Source organism: Schistocerca gregaria, chromosome 1 (genome assembly GCF_023897955.1).
Source record: "Schistocerca gregaria isolate iqSchGreg1 chromosome 1, iqSchGreg1.2, whole genome shotgun sequence".
NCBI lineage: Eukaryota > Metazoa > Arthropoda > Insecta > Orthoptera > Acrididae > Schistocerca > Schistocerca gregaria.
The window spans coordinates 771,392,773-771,404,822 of NC_064920.1; positions in this window are offsets into that span (position 1 = coordinate 771,392,773).

Below are 12,050 nucleotides of genomic sequence, written 5' to 3' on the forward strand. Positions count from 1 at the left end.
CCATTGTCAAATGTTCCCAGCGTTTTAGTTATTTCAGGTAGAGGTCAGAAAAGAAGCATATAAATACTAATTTGCTTACTGCCCACGTTTTTTTGACGAAGGACACCAGTCTAGGAGCGGAAACGCTCACTGCGAGTTGTGTCGCCTTTCCTTCCCTTTCCCTGCTGCGATATTTATCCGTGAAGGGTCATTCAGCAGGTCGTTGGCTTCGTCGATTACCACCACGTTGCACGTCGTGTCGGAATCGATTCAGTGGGGCGGCCTTGCTGTTCACGGGCGTTTTATTCGGGCCTCAGCTGCGTCTTGAATAATTAATTCGACGACTAGCAGTTCTCGTTATATAGCACCTCCCCTCCATTTATTTATTAAACGTATGTAACTTCTTAAATTTTAAAACCTAAGAGGATTTTACCCTACGGAAGCACTCTGATATTAATAAAATATTAAGCTTATTAGGACAACGACAGAGCAATGAGTCATTATCAGTACTGAACTCAAATTATAACTACCCAGGCATAATAACGTTATTCTTGTGTACTACACCGACTTACACCCAAACCTCCAAATGTCAAATAGCCAGATCAGTACCAAACAATTTATACCGATAGCTTGTCATCCAAACCACCGATAAAGTCTGTGTTACCCGCTGTCACCCAGGAGAACGTGCGTAAACGGTAAGCAATAAGGATGACATGACCTACGGCGTACAAGGAAAACGTAACTGTGAGGGCCTCTCGTCCAGAGCTCCCGTGAGGAAGTCGGTACAGTCTTAGTTCGTCGTCCAAAGGATCCCAGGTTCGAGCTCGCATCGGTTTTTTTCTATGTTCCTCTCCTGTGCCAACCTCTTCATTTAAGAGTAGCACTTGCAACCTATATCGTCAATTATTTGTCGGGTGCATTCCAATCTCTACTTCTTCCATAGTTTTTGCCCTCTACAGCTCCCTCTAGTACCATGGAAGTCATTCCCTGATGCCTCAACAGATCTCCTATCATGCTGTCTCCTGTTAGTCTTTTCCACATATTCCTTTCCTCTCCGATTCTTCGCAGAGCCTCCTCAATCCTTACCTTATCAGTCCATCTAATTTCCAACATTCGTCCGTAGCACCACATCTCAACTTTCGTGTTCCGGTTTTCCCACAGTCCATCTTTCACTACCACACAACGTACATTCTCAGAAATTTCTTCCTCAAATCTAGACTTCTCTTGGCCAGGAATGCCATTAATGCGATTTTTAGCCTGCTTCTGAGTCCTCCTTGCTCCGTCCATCATTGGTTACTTTGCTACCTAGGGAGCAAGATTGCTTAACTTCATGTATTTCGTTACCATCAATCCTGGTGTTAAGCGTCTCGCTGTTCTCATTTCTACTTCTCATTACTTTCGTCTTTCTTCGATTCACTCTCAATCCATAATCTGTACTCATTAGGCTGTTCATTCCCATTTAGCAGATCATGTAATTCTTCTTCACTTTCACTCAGGATAGCAATGTCATCAGCGATTCGCATCATTGATCTACTTTCACCTTGAATTTTAATTCCCTCCTGAATCTTTCTTTTATTTGCATCATTGCTTTTTCGATGTGCAGATTGAACAGTATGGGCGAAAGACTACATCCCTGTCTTAAACCCTTTTAAATTCGAGAACTTCGTTCTGGGTTGTCCATTCTTATTATTCCCGCTCGACGCTTGTACATATTGTATATTACCCGTCTCTTCCTACAACTTGTTGCTATTTTTCTTAGAATTTCGAACATCTTGCACCATTTGACATTGTCGAACGCTCTTTCGACATATCCTATGAGCCTTTCTTGACTTTTTTTGTTCTTGCTTCCGTTATTAACCGCAACGTCAGGATTGCCTCTCTGGTGCCTTTACCTTTCCTAAATCCAAACTGATCTTCATCTAGGACATCCTCAATTTCCTTTTCCATTCTTCTGTATATTGTTCTTGTCTGTAACTTTGATGCATGACTCTGTGATAATTCTCGCACTTGTGAGCTCTTACAGTCTTCGGAATTGTGTGGATAATATTTTTCTGAAAGTCAGTCGGTATGTCGGCAGACTCATACATTCTGCACACCAACGTGAATAGTCGTTTTGTTGCCACTTCCTCCAATGATTTTAGAAATTCTGATGAAATATTATCTATCCCTTTCTCTTTATCTGATCTTAAGGACGATTAGTATTTTGAATAGAGAAAATTACAGACATAATCCCAACAGTTACAAATGAAAGAATTTATGGATCCCTCAGTTTCAACTAGATCAAAAGACGGGTAGGCTTTCACAGTTTTAACAGTATTGCGTCTAAATGTTGCGGTTTCGACTTCGTTGCGATCACAGCCAGCTTCATCTTCCGTCTGGAATGAATGTGCACCTCGTACATTCTCTCATCGTCCAGAATTATTAGAGCAATGCCATTGCCCTCCGTTGGTAGGTACAGGTACAGGACGCATCACCACGTCGTCTGACTCCACAAGACAACAGCAAGTACGTCTGAATCGTTTACTTGGTCTCTCTCGTTAACTACGGTCTCTGCGCTACTGCTCCTTTAGATCTCCAAAAACAGTGTGTGGGCTTTTTTTCACTATGACTGCGCACGCTTTGCTTATAATATATCTTGGTAGTTGCTATGGTCTTCAGACTGGTTTGAGGCAACTCTCATCCTTCACGAACCTCTTCTCTCAGACGCAGTGAGGTGCTGCAGAGATCGACACACTGGACTCGCATTCGGGAGACCGATGTGTACATCCGGCCACCCTGATTTACGTTTTTGGCGATTTCCTTAAATTGCTCGAGGCAAATGGCGGGATTCTTCTTTGAAAGGGCACGGCTGATTTCCTTCCCTGTACTTGAAATAGTCCGAGCCTGTGCTCCGTCTCTAATGACTTCTGTGTCAACGGAACGATACAAGCTAATCTTCCTTCTTCCTTTTGCTCTCCATATAACTCTGCGCAACGTAATTCTTTTAAGCCTACTTATTGTAGTCAAGACCTTGTCTTCCTCCGCAATTTTTACCTCTCTCCACCAAAACACACACACACACACACACACACACACACACATTATTTCCTCCACCACAATAACTACGATTTCTAGATGCCTCAGGATGTGTCGTATCAGTTGATCTCTTCTTTTAAGCTGTGCCACACATTTCTTTTCTTTCCTTTTCTACCTCGTCATTAGTTATGCGACCTACCCATCCAATCTCCGGCATTATTCTGCCGCCCACGTTTCAAAAGCTTCTTTTCTTTTCTTCTCTGAACTATTTATCGTCCAAGTTTCACTTCCGTGCAAGGTACACTTCAGATAAATGCCTCCATCAAAAACTTTTTAACACGTAGATTTAGATTCGCCGTTAACCAGTTCTACTTATCACAAACGCTTTTCTTACAATTGCTAGTCTGCGTTTTATATTTTCTCAACTTCGGACGCCGTCAGTTATTTTCCTGCTCAAATAACAAAACACATCTACTATATTTAATGTCTTATTTCCTAATCTAATTCCCTCAGCATTATCTGATTTAATGCGACTACTCTGTTTCATTTCCGTGTTTTTACTTTGGTTGATATTCATCTTATCCCACTTCACAAGACACTATCCAATCTGTTCTACTGCTCTTCCAAGTCCTTTGCCACCTCTGACGGAATTACAGCGTTATCTGCAAACTTCAAAGTTGTTATTCCTTTTCCCTAAACTTTAACTTCCTTTCCAAATTTCTCCTTCGTACCCCTTACTGCTTGCTCAATGCACACATTGAATAACATCAGGGATAGGCTACAACACTTTCTCAGTCCCTTCTCAGTTAACGCCCCGATGAGTCTTTCAGTATCTGTCAGTCACTTACAAAAGAAAGACTTCATACGTAGAGTGCTACAATGGAATCAGAGTGTGCTTCATAATGCAAACAAAACAAAGTTCTGAGGAAGTTCTCGTGTGTCTAACTATCTTGTCAAGGTCAGACAGTAAGTATACAATTGTTCGATGAACCCAATGTGCGGTGGCCTTTATGCTTTTGCCACTGTGCGTGACGTACATTTAAATAGCGCCACAAGGTGAAATGCAGTCACCTACCTCTTATTACAAGAGATAGATTTAATAAGAGACACCAAAGCAGAACTTCAAATATATCTTATTTGTTAAAGAATTAGAGCGAACGCCATCCCTGTATGGCAGTGTATTTTTCCTGCTTGGATATTCATTGCTGAAGTTAGTAGCCATTAAACTTTAAAAATATTCCCCCGTCTTTGCACAGTGTATGTCGGAGTTAAAATTTGGTGCCAATATTTTTTTTGTTAATATGGGACTCCAGAAAACGTAGTTAAAGATTGAATCACTACAACATAAAAAAAAACAGGACGCACTTCTGTGTGCATCTACATGGATACTCTGCAGATCACATTCAAGTGCCTGGCGGAGGGTTCATCGAACCACCTTCACATTCCTCTATTATTCCAATGTCGTATAGCGCGCGGAAAGAATGAACACCTGTATTTTTCTGTACGAGCTCTGATTTCCCTTATTTTATCGTGATGAACATTCCTCCCTATGTAGGTCGGTGCCAACAAAATTTTTCGCATTCGAAGGAGAAAGTTGGTGATTGGAATTTCGTGAGAAGATTCCGTCGCAACGAAAAACGGCTTTCTTTTAATGATGTCCAGCCCAAATTCTGTATCATTTCTGTGACACTCTCTCCCATATTTCGCGATAATACAAAACGTGCTGCCTTTCTGTGAACTTTTTCGATGTATTCTGTCAGTCCTATTTGGTAAGGATCCCACACCGCGCAGGATTATTCTAAAAGAGGACGGACAAGCGTAGTGTAGGCAGTCTCCTTAGTAGGTCTGTTACATTTTCTAAGTGTTCTGCCAATGAAACGCACTCTTTGGTCACCCTTCCCCAAAACATTTTCTATGCATTCCTTCCAATTTAAGTTGTTCGTAATTGTAATACCTAGGTATTTAGTTGAATATACGGCTTTTAGATTATACCGATTTATCGTGTACCCGAAGTTTAACGAGTTCCTTTTAGCACTCATGTGGATGACATCACACTTTTCGTTATTTAGGGTCAACTGCCACTTTTCGCACCATTCAGATATCTTTTCTAAATCGTTTTGCAGTTTGTTTTGATCTTGTGATGACTTTATTAGTCGATAAACGACAGCTCCATCTGCAAACAACCGAAGACCGCTGTTCAGATTGTCACCAAAATCGTTTATATAGATAAGGAACAGCAAAGAGCCTATAACACTACCTTGGGGAACGCCAGAATTCACTTCTGTTTTAGTCGATGGCTTTCTGTCAATTACTACGAACTGTGACCTCTCTGACAGGAAATCACAAATCCAGTCACACAACTAAGACTATATTCCATAAGCATGCAATTTCACTACAAGCCGCTTGTGTGGTACAGTGTCAAAAGCCTTCGGAAATCTAGAAATATGGAATCGATCTGAAATCCCTTGTCAGTAGCACTCAACACTTCATGTGAATAAAGAGCTAGCTGTGTTTCACAGGAACGATGTTTTCTACACCTATGTTGACGATGTGTCGATAGACCGTTTTCTTCAAGGAAATTCATAATGTTGGAACACAATAAATGTTTTAAAATCCTGCTGCATATCGACGTTTACGAAACGGGCCTGTAATTTAGTGGTTTACTCCTACTACCTTTCTTGAATATTAATGTGACCTGTGAAACTTTCCAGTCCTTGGGTACGGATCTTTCGTCGAGCGAACGGTTGTATATGATTGTTAAGTATGGAGCTAAAGCATCAGCATACTCCGAAAGGAACATAATTGATATACAGTCTGGACCAGAAGACTTGCTTTTATTAAGTGATTCAAGTTGCTTCACTACTCCGAGGATATTTACTTCTGCGTTACTCATGTTGGCAGCTGTTCTCGATTCGAATGTATTGTCAAAAGCAACAAAAGTTAACAGAAATACATAAGGGTGATAAACACTGTCATAGGACATCTTGGATATTCGGGAATCCAGCCGGATGTTCGCGTCGTTCTCGCACGATATTTCAACAGCGTGCCTCGCTGTCTTCTTCAGGTGCTACCTGAGACTGGTCCTTGGGTCGATCGAGTCCAGTATTTATGCCTGGGAGGAGCTGGGCGTTCCCTAATCGGTCCGCGCCGAGTCGAGTGTTCCATCTGTGGTCCGCGCCCGCCAGACTCGGCTTCAACGGACCCCTCCAGTCGCGGATGTTCCGACTGCCGTCGGCGCCGGTTTTGGCTGTCCTCAACCGGCGCCGACGGCAGTCGGAACATCCGCGACTGGAGGGGTCCGTTGAAGCCGAGTCTGGCGGGCGCGGACCACAGATGGAACACTCGACTCGGCGCGGACCGATTAGGGAACGCCCAGCTCCTCCCAGGCATAAATACTGGACTGGATCGAACCAAGGACCAGTCTCAGGTAGCACCTGAAGAAGACAGCGAGGCACGCTGTTGAAATATCGTGCGAGAACGACGCGAACATCCGGCTGGATTCCCGAATATCCAAGATGTCAACAGATCGCCGGGAAAGCATGAAGAATTACTGTCATAGGAGTTGTCTACCCAAGGAAAGTGTTTGACAACTTGAAAGAGTGAAAGCTGTTTGAAATTGTCAGAAAAATGGATTAATCTATAGAGAAACATGGATAATATGCAGTATGTATAAGAATCAAACAAGAACAATAAAAATGGAAACCCAAGAACTAAGCGCTCGATTCTGAAACGGTGTAAGACAGTGTTTCCCAACCTGAAGGTAATTACCACCTGAAGGGTGAAATGAAATTTTCTGAAGGGTAAAAACTAAAAGATTCGATTCTGTTTCAATCAAGAAGTCACTAAGACTCTATCATTGATCATGTAAGTTATCAATACTTTTTCTGTCAGTAGTATTAATGCGGTGGAGGTTATAGGTTCCTCACATACTATGCCCACTATACACATATGTTGTGTTTTGTCCCGTACATCGCTGATGATAAAAATGAGATATATGTATCGAATGCTAAATATCTCACGAAAACGTCTTCTGCAAGTTGTAGATGGTACCTGCGGTAGTTTAGAAATTGCTTCGTTATTCGCTTCGAAAGAGATAAATGAATTAATTGACAGCATGACACAGCAGTAACTACACAAGGGTACTATAGTGCTGTACACAGTTTTATTATTATTGTTATTATTATTATTATTATTATTGTCGTAGTCGTCAGACACATAGCATTAACAGCCTGAAGTGACTTCTTTCTACCAGTTCATAAGTAAGGACTACAGCAATGAAATGATTTACAAACAGTAAGTGTAGTGCACACATCTGAACTTGTTTGATTTTAAATGGGGTTACAGTGTGCACGTCAAGCAAATGCTGGTATTGAGAGGAGTAATGCAGGAGAAGCATGTCTTGTAACAAGTGTGTACCCTCACTATGGATAGCTAGCTGTCTTTTCTGAGAAGCAGTTGGTGGATAGCACATGCGATGCACCACGAATCCGTTCGTCATTCATTCTAACACACACAAAAGCTAAATATAATTCATCTTTCATCATTTTAAAAATGAAAGTGTTCCAAGAAAAGTCTTTCATTCTACAGTTTATTCAGGTGCTAAATTTGATGATAATATGGAGGAAGGAGGGGCAACAAATGATAGGGGGTGGAGGAGGCGAAGATGGAGGGATACTATTTAATGACTGATCGCATTCAGGGATAATTGTCTAACCACTGGTGTAAGAAATGTGTGTAATCTTTCGCTCTTATTGTTGAATCTATATTTCGATGATCCAATGATAGAAATTAAGGGGAAGTTCAAGGGTAGGATTAAAATTCAAGGAGAAAGGACATTAATAATAAGATTCGCCGATGACATATCTATACTCAGTGAAAGCGAGGAAAAATTACGTGATCTACTAAATGGAATGAACAATCAGAGAAGGACGAAAGTAATGAGGAGTAGCAGAAATGAGATTAGCGGGATACGTAATATCAAAATTGGATGCTACCAAGTAGATGAAGCCAAATAATTCCGCTACCTTGGAAGCAAAATAACACATTACCGACGAAACAAGGAATATGTAAGAAGTAGACTAGCAGAAGTAAAGAGAGCATTAAGAAGTTTATTACGATAGAAAGTAGGCCTTAATTTAAGGAAGAAATTTCTAAGAATATAAGTTTAGAACACATATTGTGTGGAACTCAGTCATCGGCTTCGAAACCGAAAAACAAAAGAATCGAACCATTTGAGAAAAGGTACGGTAGAAGTATGTAGAAAATGAGGTGGACTGGTGTGATAAGAAATGTGGAACTTCTCTGCAGAATTGGCAAGGAGAGGAATATGTGGAAAACACTGACAAAAAAGAGAGTGACAGAATAAAAGGACATCTGTTAAGATACCAGGAAACAGGTTCAGTGATACTAGAGATAAGTGTAGAGGGTATAAACGACAGGGGAAGACAGAGATTGGGAAATATCCAACAAATAATTTGGGACGTTGAGTTTAAGTGATACTCTGAGACCACGAAATTGGCACAGGAGAGGAACTTGTGGTGGGTCGTAATAAATCAGTCAGAAGACTGATGATCAAAAAAAAAAAAAATAAATAAATAAATAAATAAATAAAAAATAAATAAACAGAAAGGTTGAAACATGTTTTTACAAGTCATTATTCTACAACGTAGGAACAAGTATCTAAGAGATACAGTTCGTTGACAGAAGACTTAACACCGTGTCTACTATAGCGTTTTTGTGTCCTTCAGCTAGAAATTAAAAACAAATTATAGACCATAACATCAATATGGTCTTTAAAAACAAATACTACGAAATATTATTTGTTGGACATTACTGGTGCCATATCATAGCAGACTTCAGACAGGGAGCAGTTATTTGTAGGTTTATACAAGCGTACTTTGCCAGATCCGTCTTCCGTATCAACTATGATTTCTCACTTTTCCATTTGTATTTGCTGGCAATACTAGTATCATGAAGTAATTATCGCTTCTACTTTTAGAGCTAACTGTAGATGAACCTGTATTTGTTCCAGATTGTTGTTGACAATTATCTAAGTAGCACCAGTTATAAAATAAATATTCAATTTGTAGTTGAAATTTAGGCTACTATGGAAACTTTAATTCGCGTAGGCCGGACTTAGCGCACGAGTGTTGATCGACGCTACAATGGACTGAAAAACGAATGCATCAGTGAAACGAGATGTAGCATATTTCCACACACACAAAAATTACTCCGCGTAATCCATATCAGGAGAATTAAAACGATCCAGAGCATTAGCTCAAGTGTAACGCTTGCCGGCGCAAAGACAAGGCTGGTAAAAACTTGGCGTTCTGAGGTCTCAGCTAGTGTGGGACGATATCAGCATTGCACACTGCCTACAGAGGGCGAACCCGAACCGCAACGACAGAATTTAGGGGGTTGTTTAAAGCATTTGGTAGAGCGAATCCACCGATTCTGCTGGCTCGTTACAAAATCATTGCATTTCCTTTGGTTGCATTTTCCTTTGTAACTGTATAGTGCTGAAAAGATATACACAAGAATGCAAATGTTGATATCAGTCTCTGTGTTTCTTGTTTCGAAATGAATTTGTTGCATCATTCACTCATGGTATGTTGTGTTGACAACAACTATGTCGACTTTATATGTGTGGTGTCTGTTTTTTCGGACATGTCCTAAAGAACAGATACCACATTTGTAATTAAAGCGATGACAGCCAATGATCCCTTCAATGCAGATGCACACCAAGCTCGAAGTGCTGCAGGAATCAGCGAGATGCAGCGAGTAACGAGGGTAATGAGCACGGACCTTCACCAGTAGTGTGTAACGTAAGTTGAGAATTTGTGTCTGACAGGAGGCGTGCTAGGGTATTCTGTGCAGTTGTGCTGACCGCTGCGTCCAGACTGTGTAGCCTCAGCCCATCTGCCTCGTCAGCAGGAGACCCAGGTTCGAATCCCGGTCTGGCGCAAATTTTCAATTTGCCCCAGTGATAAAAACAATTCCCAATGGCAGCTAAACTTTATTTAATAAAAATGCAGCCAAATAGCCACATACAGTTGCTTTGCTTAACATTTTACATTTACATTGTAAATTTTTTGCATATTCATTTATAGATTTCACTCTTTCACTGCACAGTTCTGTGTGATATCGTTCACAGGCTTCGTTGCACAGTTCACACACACATGTTGTGGCTGGGTCGTGATAAGTTTTGTTTTCACAAATTAGATGAATAGAAAATCTAGTTACGACCTGTCGCAGTTCGAAGTTTGGTACCTCCTTTGCTTAAAATCACCATTTCTGTCTTTCTTATTTTAATGAGTAGTTTGTGTTCACTGCACCATTTGTCTATTTTCTCAATGATTTTCTGCAGCTTCTGCACATCGGTTGAACCTACGTCTATGTCGTCAGCGTATGCATATTTGCATACATCTTATTCATTTTCTCCAGTTCGCAGTATTTCTTCAGTGGCAAGAATGTACAGCAAAGGGCTCTTTGGGTCACCCTGTAAGACTCCGTTCGACTGCAGAATGAGATTGTCTGATATTGTGATTAAGTTGTATTCGAGGATTGACTTGATTATTCTTGCCCATACGCTGTCTTCTCCCATTGTGTTTTCGATTTGTCGGACTATGAGACCTCTTTCCAGTAGGCCAATGCTTTGGTAAAGTCTATGAACACTGCGTAGAACATTTGTTTCTTTTGTAGCGCTTCGTCGATGTTATTTAGAAGAAGCCTGACTGCCGTAAGTGTTGATCTTCCAGATCTGAAGCCCATTTGTCGTTCTGGAAGGTAATTGTCCACACAGGCTTTGATTTTTTGTGTAACTATCTTTGAAAACATCTTGAACTGAGTATTTCCCAGGGCTATGCCTCTGTACTTGTTTGTGTCCATTGGGTCTCCTCTACCTTTGTAGAGAACTTTTATTATCGAGTGTCTCCATTGGGTCGGAATTCTTCCAAGTTCCAAGCATTTGTTGAATAGTTTGATCCATATGTGTTGGAGAGCCTCTTTCGCTTCTTTTGTATGTTCATTATATATATTATCGGGTCCTGCTGCTTTCTTGTCCTTCAGTGTTTTTATTACTTCTTTTACATCTTCTTCATTTAAAGGATTCCATACATTGGCAGCTAATGTCTAAAATCGTTTCTGTCTTAATGCTGACATTATTCATCGCCCCAAAGCTTACATTCAGTACTTCTCCGTTGTCTCTCGCGTTTGTTTTTCCATAATTGTTTGTTGTACTTCAACAATGATACACACTCGTGTGGTTAAGTTCACTGATGAAGAGTTGGCTAAAATGTACTTTGTGTGTTCACCGAATGCAGTGGAAGATCGGCACAACGACTCTATTCCGAGTTGTTGCCGCAGCGACGGCAGCCACATCGCAGTTTTGTACGTATATCGTCTGAGGGTTGATGCGTTACTCTGTGTTTTGTGTTGTACATTTTGATCATTTCATTCTACTCGTTTTGTCACTACGGTGAATGTATTTTCACGGAAAGAAGGTAACTGAGGTAACAAACCGAATGAGTCACGATTGCATTACAAGCCACCAGAGGCCAACGCTCCCTCATACCAAAATGCTCAGAAAATTTACTGGAGAAACCTTCAAAATTTTGTAGGTGATGTTCGAGTTCACCCTTGAAAGGTTTTCTATACGGTGCTTTGTGCCCTGTGGGTGCACGACAAGAGTCTAACGGATCGTGTAGTACATACCAGAACTACGGATTACTTTGCAGCGCTTCACGACGATTCATTTCGGTGTCCATGTCCAGCTTAGCTAACCACGCGGAGGAGCGTGGGACGTTGAATTTCCTTCCTGGTTTTATTTACAGCTCGCTTATATCTTGCCTCTTGGTTTTGTGTTACGCGCTCCGCGCTACCCGGATATATGCTTGTTATCGTATCCACACAGTTACCATGCATAGTCCTCTGGCAAAGCATAAGCCGTTAACGGCAGTATCTACAGCGCAAGAAGTACAGGACTGGAGTTATCGTCCCCAACAGCACGGATATTCCAAAGTCCAGTCCAACATGGTAGGTACACATGAAGACGTCCA